Source organism: Crocuta crocuta, unplaced genomic scaffold (genome assembly GCF_008692635.1).
Source record: "Crocuta crocuta isolate KB4526 unplaced genomic scaffold, BGI_CrCroc_1.0 scaffold299, whole genome shotgun sequence".
Taxonomy (NCBI): Eukaryota; Metazoa; Chordata; class Mammalia; order Carnivora; family Hyaenidae; genus Crocuta; species Crocuta crocuta.
This window is the reverse complement of record NW_027532747.1, coordinates 1324784-1330717: the sequence shown is the minus strand read 5'-3', so window position 1 is coordinate 1330717 and position 5934 is coordinate 1324784. Positions and strand designations below refer to the sequence as shown.

The following is a 5934-nucleotide window of genomic DNA, read 5'->3' as shown; positions in this document are numbered from 1 at the left end:
CCAGTTTTGCAGAACGCATACTGCTGTTGGAATAAGGGAAAATAAACAAAAAAGTTAAAATGCATCAACATCTGACAGCATAGACTTGTGCAACCAATAACTTAAGGGCACATTGATTCATTTTATGAAAAAAATGGTTACGAAAAAATTGAAATAATATTAAAATAAACCTAACCTTAAGAGAGAACATTGACACACTGGAAGGCATTAAACACATACGGAATGAATCTGACATGTCTGAAAAATGCATATATGTGGGGTACATATTGGAATATGCCTAATTAAAATGAAGAAATTCCATACATCAAAAGACGCCATTAAGAAAATCAAAAGCCAGCCTTTTAGGCTTCAGTGGGGTTAACAGTTCTGTGAATACAACAGGCACTTGATAAATATTTGCTGAATCAATTAATAAATGAATACACTCTGGGGTTTCCTGAAGTAGCAGATTCTCCAGTGCATTTTAAATGAAATGAAATCAATTTACGAAAATGTGATTTGCACCTCCCTTCTCCCCTCGGCAGATTAGTTGTGTAAAGCGAAAGATCAGATGAGACTGAACGTTCTGTTGCTTCTCTGTCACTGAGTGTGGTCACGGCCCCTCCCCCGAGGAGCCCCAGCCCTCAGTTTCCTTATCTGAAAAAGCAGTAACAGCCACCCGGCTCCCATAGTGCTTTATTTATTTTTTTTGATGTTTTATTTATATTTGAGAGAGAGAGAGAGACAGCACAAGCAGGGGAGGGTCAAAGAGAGGGGAAGACAAAGAATCTGAAACAGGCTCCAGGATCTGAGCTGTCAGCACAGAGCCTGACGTGGGGCTCGAACCCACGAACCATGAGATCATGACCTGAGCCCAAGTCAGACGCTTAACCTACTGAGCCACCCAGGCGCCCCTCATAGTGCTTTAAAGAACATAAGAGTTAAGAGTCCATGTGAATATGAATACATCAGGGCCAAAGAAGCATAGTAGTTAAAAGATTTCTTTTCACTGTGAATTGTAGTTTTTTTTTTTAACGTTTATTTATTTTTGAGAGAGAGAGAGACGGAGCAAGAGCGGGGGAGGGTCAGAGAGAGAGGGAGACACAGAATCTGAAGCAGCTCCAGGCTCCAAGCTGTCAGCCAGAGCCTGACATGGGGCTCGAACCCATGAACTGCGAGATCATGACCTGAGCCAAAATTGGACGCTTAACTGATGGAGGCACCTAGGCACCCTTTCTTTGTCTCTCTCTATTTAAAAAAATAAACATTTTTATTTATTATTGAGAGACAGAGAGAGACAGAGCATGAGCAGGGGAGGGACAGAGAGAGAGGGAGACACAGAATCTGAAGGAGGCTCTAGGCTCTGAGCTGTCAGCACAGAGCCGGACGCAGGGCTCGAACTCACAAACTGTGAGATCATGACCGGGGCCAGATTCAGATGCTTAAGTGACTGAGCCACCCAGGTGCCCCCGTCTCTCTTTTTTAAATAGTTTTATCCCTGTACTAGGCGTCAACCCCTAGAACAGGATTGCTTCATTTTGCTGGTTTATAAAAGCGTATCAGTGGAATCATGCAGCTTGTCACCTGTTGATTTGTTATCTTCTCATCAGCATCATTGGTGACATTCATCTGGGCTGTTGTGTGGCCCCTCTGTTCATTTTCCTTGCTGTGTGGTATTTCTCCGCAAATGCTCGATCACTTACATTTCTGTTTCCTTGTTCCCAGACGCGTGGCTCATTTCCGGTTTGGGGCTATTGTGAATAATGTGGCTACGAATATTTTTGCACCTGTCGTGAACACTTTCCATAGGCTGCCGTGACATCTTTTTGTTCATGTGCAAGCACTTCTACTGGGGAACCTCTTTGGAGTGGAATTGCCGGGTCGCACAGCCTGCTTGTCTTCAACTTAGTAGATAATGCTAGACTGGAGTGCAAAAGATCAGCGTCGCTCATACTTTTGCCCGCAGCATGTGAGAATTACTATTATTCCACAGCATGCCAACGCCTAATATTGTCATAACTTTTTTAAAAAAATATTTTTATTTATTTCTAGGAGAGAGAGACAGAGTGAGCAGGGGAGGGTCAGAGAGAGAGGGAGTCACAGACTCTGAAACAGGCTCCAGGCTCTGATCCGGCAGTCAGCACAGAGCCCGACGCGGGGCTCGAACCCACGAACCCCGAGATCATGATCTAAGCGAAAGTTGGACGCTTAACTGACTAAGCCACCCAGGCGCCCTTGTCATAACTTTATTATTATTGTTGTTGTTATTTTAAGTAGCTCTACACCCAGCATAGAGCCCAATGCAGGGCTTGAACCCTGAGATCAAGACCTGAGCTGAGATCAAGAGTTGGACCATTAACCGACTAAGCCACACAGGGATCCCAGAACTTTAAATTCTGACCTATTCTCATGGATGTTTAAAGGCTTCTCATAGTGGTTTGAGTTTGCATTTCCATAATTACTACTGAACTGAGCATCTTTTCACATGTTTGTAGATCCTCTGGGTATTCTCTTTTATGAAGTGATTGTTCGAGGCTCTTGCCCATTTTTCTGTTGAGTTTTCTGTTTTTTTCTTATTGAAATGTAGGACTGCTCTTCATATTCTGGATGTGAGCCTTTGTCTGTTATAGATGTCACGGATACCTTCTTCCATTCTATAGTTTGTTTTTTAAAAATGTTTTATTTATTTCTGAGAGAGAGAGAGAGAGAGAGAGAGAGCGTGAGCAGGGGAGGGTCAGAGAGAGAGAGAGAGACACAGAATCTGAAACACGGGCCAGGCTCCGAGCTGTCAGCACAGAGCCTGACGCGGGGCTCGAACCGATAAACTGTGAGATCATGACCTGAGCCAAAGTCAGACACTTAACCGACTGAGCCACCCAGGCGCCCCCTATAGTTTGTTTTTTAACTTTCTTAAGGGTGTCTTTGATGTCCAGAATTTCTTAATTCTAATTTAATATATTCCAATATGTATTCCCCCTATGTATTTTTGCATGTAATATAAATAAAAATATATATTCCCAAATAGAAAATATATTCCATGCATTCCCATATGTCAGTGTTTCTGTTAGGTTAGAGTTTCTGGTATCTCATTGAAAGACATTTTTTGGACCCTGAGATTACATATTCTCTTTATATTATTTTCCAGAAACTTTATTGTCTTCCCTCTCATATTTAGATCTATAATTCCACATGGAACTGCTCTTCTTTTTTTTTTTTAAGATTTTTTTTCGTTGATTTTTGAGAGAGAGAGACAGGCTGTGAGCTGGGGGAGGGGCAGAGAGAGAAGAAGACACAGAATCTGAAGCAGGCTCCAGGCTCCGAGCTGTCAGCACAGAGCTGGACGCGGGGCTCGAACCCACAAACTGGGAGTTCATGACCTGAGCCAAAGTCGGATGCCACCCAGGGGCCCTGAAACTGCTCTTTTATACATGGTGGGAGAGGCAGGGATCAGTTTAATATGTTCCTCATGGAAATCCATGGATCATTGATGATTTTATTTACATTTATTAAAAATAATTCCCCACACCCCATTCTGAGGTGCTACTGTTTCAAAACAAGAAATTGGGTCGCCTGGGTGGCTTAGTCGGTTAAGCATCCGACTTTCGCTTAGGTCATGATCTCATGGTTCGTGGGTTCGAGCCCCGCGTCGGGCTCTGTGCTGACTGCCAGCTCAGAGCCTGGAGCCTATTTCGGAGTCTGTATCTCCCTCTCTCTCTGACTCTCCCCTGCTCACGCTGTCTCTCTCTCTCTCTCTCTCTCTCTCTCCTAGGAATAAATAAAACATTAAAAAAATGTCAAAACAAGAAATCGAGCAGCGGATTATGTGTGAGTTTATTTTCGGATTCTCTTCTCCCCCGTTGGTCTGGCTGATTATGTAATCTTGCACCGAACATTGTCTTCAGGAATATCCTCTCATAACCGTTCCCGATAACGGCTGGAATAATTTGTTCTGCTTTTTCAAGATTCTCTTGGTTGCTCCTGGCCTTTGGCTTTTCCATATAAATATTTGAATCAGCTGGTTCATTTCCACAAAAATCCTGCTGGGATCTTGGTTAGGACCGCATTGAAGCTATACAGCAATGAGAACTGATTTACATTTTTACCATGTTGAGTTTTACAATCCGTGCGCATAAGATATACGTTTATTTAGGTGTTCTTTAATTTCATCTGTAAGTATTTGATATTTGTTGATGCTAACATAGTGGCTTCTTATAAAAAATTATTTCCTGTTTGTTACTACCTAAAAAAATTCAATAGAAGGGCGCCTGGGTAGCTCAGTTGGTTAAGCGTCTGACCTCGGCTCAGGTCATGATCTCACGGTTCATGGGTTCAAGCCCCGCGTCGGGCTCTGTGCTGACAGCTCGGAGCCTGGAGCCTGTTTCAGATTCTGTGTCTCCCTCTCTCTGCCCCTCCCTGTCTCGCACTCTGTATCTCTCTCTCTCAAAGATAAGTAAATAGTAAACATTTTTTAAAAAGAAATTTAATAGATTTTTATATATTAACCTTGCATTAATTCTAATTATTAATCTTGAGATCCTTTTCTATTTTCTACATAAGTTATCATATAATATACGCATAATACGAGTTTTAGTTCTTTTCTCTTCCTTTTATTTTCTTTTCCGTGCCTTATTGCACTGGTTAGAATCTCTGATAAAATGCTAAATAGGAATGAGAGTGAGCCCCTTTGATTCCTGATCTCAAAGGGGAGAAAGTCAATCTTTCATCATGAAATCTGATACTGGCTGTATGTTTCTATATGTTTCCTTTTTCAGATTAGGAAAGTTTCGTTCTATTCCTACCTTGATAAGATTCAAAAATTAGAGAATGTTTGTTAAGTGTGATCCATTTTTCTTCATCTTCAGAGATAGCTATATGTTTTTCTACTCTATTCTGTTCATGTGGTGACTTCTGGACGTTGAACCGACCTCCAATGTTGGGAAGAAATCTGAGTTGGTGTGATTGCTATATCCCTGGATTTGAGTGGCTAATAGTTGACTCAGGATTTTTCCGTTTATTTTCTTAAGTGATACTTCCTTTCTTATAATGTCCTTTTGGGTTTTGGTATCGATTATATTCTGACCTCATAAAACAAGCCGTGAAGTGTTCCCTGTTTTCCTCTTCTCTGAATTTAAATTTCTGGTAGCAATCATTGGTGAAGCCATCCGGGTCTCAAATGTACTTTGTGAACAATTTTTAATTCTACTCCCAATTGCTCTAATAGTTTAATAGGACACTTAATATTTTGCAGTTTTTCTTCTCCCCGCCCCCCGAGCTTCATCGAGACGTGACTGACAAATAAAAATTGTGTGTATTTAGGCGGTACGGTGTGATTTTAGGAAGTGCACAACATGATGATGTAATACACATATATCGTGAAATAATCACCACGGTCAGGTTAATTAACACATCCGTCATCTCGCAGCTCCCATTTATATGAGTGTAGAGTAAGACCACTTCAAGTCTCCTTTCTTTGCAGATTTATAGTTTTCAGTGTAGTATCATTAACTATGCTCACCAGAAACTTACTCGTCTTATAACTGAAAGTTTGTACCTTTTGACCAACATCTTCCCATTTCTCCTAGTCTCCGGTCCTCAGCAGTCACTGTATTACTCTCTGGTTCTATGGGTTCAAGTTTATATATATATGTACACATATATGGGCACAGAGAGTGGGAGACACAGAATCCGAAGCAGGCTCCGGGCTCTGAGCTGTCAGCACGGAGCCCACGTGGTGCTCGAACTTTTGAACCGTGAGATCATGACCTGAGCCGAAGTCGGATGCTTAACCTATGGAGCCACCTGGGTTCAACTTCTTTAGATTCCGCATATTAAGTGAGGTCATACAGAACTATTTGGTTGATTTCATTTAACATAATGTTCTCCAGGTTCACCCACGATATTGCAAATGGCAGGATTTCCTTATTTCTTTATGGTTGAGTAATATTCCTCTGTGTG

General features: G+C 41.7%; 1 non-coding gene across 1 annotated transcript; it reads right to left on the bottom strand.

Moving 5' to 3' along the window:
- Positions 1 to 804: 804 nt before the first annotated feature.
- TRNAP-UGG (transfer RNA proline (anticodon UGG)) lies at positions 805 to 889 on the bottom strand. Its single transcript has one exon. It is a non-coding gene; the product is annotated as a tRNA-Pro (tRNA).
- Positions 890 to 5934: the final 5045 nt, after the last annotated feature.